The 228-nt window shown below is 66.2% G+C and overlaps 1 protein-coding gene across 1 annotated transcript in view; it reads left to right on the forward strand.

Annotated features, from left to right (window-relative positions):
• Window positions 1–228, forward strand: part of LOC104619003 (natural resistance-associated macrophage protein 1) — a gene marked incomplete at both ends in the record, with an annotated part of 2175 nt that overhangs the window by 1677 nt on the left and 270 nt on the right. The gene's annotated exons all lie outside the window — the stretch shown is intronic.

The following is a 228-nucleotide window of genomic DNA, read 5'->3' on the forward strand; positions in this document are numbered from 1 at the left end:
ATTGCCCACCCAGTGGGTGGCAGCTTGCTGGTACCATGGGGCCGGGTCCCCCTGAGGTGGGATGGGGACCAGTGGCCACCCTTCGCACTGCATGGCCACCCGCACCCCCAGGACACCCCCTCCCAGAGGCACCCTGTGGGTGCCCCACGCAGCGTTTCCCTAATGAGATCGTTTGCTTAACGAGCTGGAGCTGACATCTAGCGGGACCCAGCAGCCCTGCAAGGGCCC

Source organism: Phaethon lepturus, unplaced genomic scaffold (assembly GCF_000687285.1).
Source record: "Phaethon lepturus isolate BGI_N335 unplaced genomic scaffold, ASM68728v1 scaffold49093, whole genome shotgun sequence".
In the NCBI taxonomy this organism is placed as follows: domain Eukaryota; kingdom Metazoa; phylum Chordata; class Aves; order Phaethontiformes; family Phaethontidae; genus Phaethon; species Phaethon lepturus.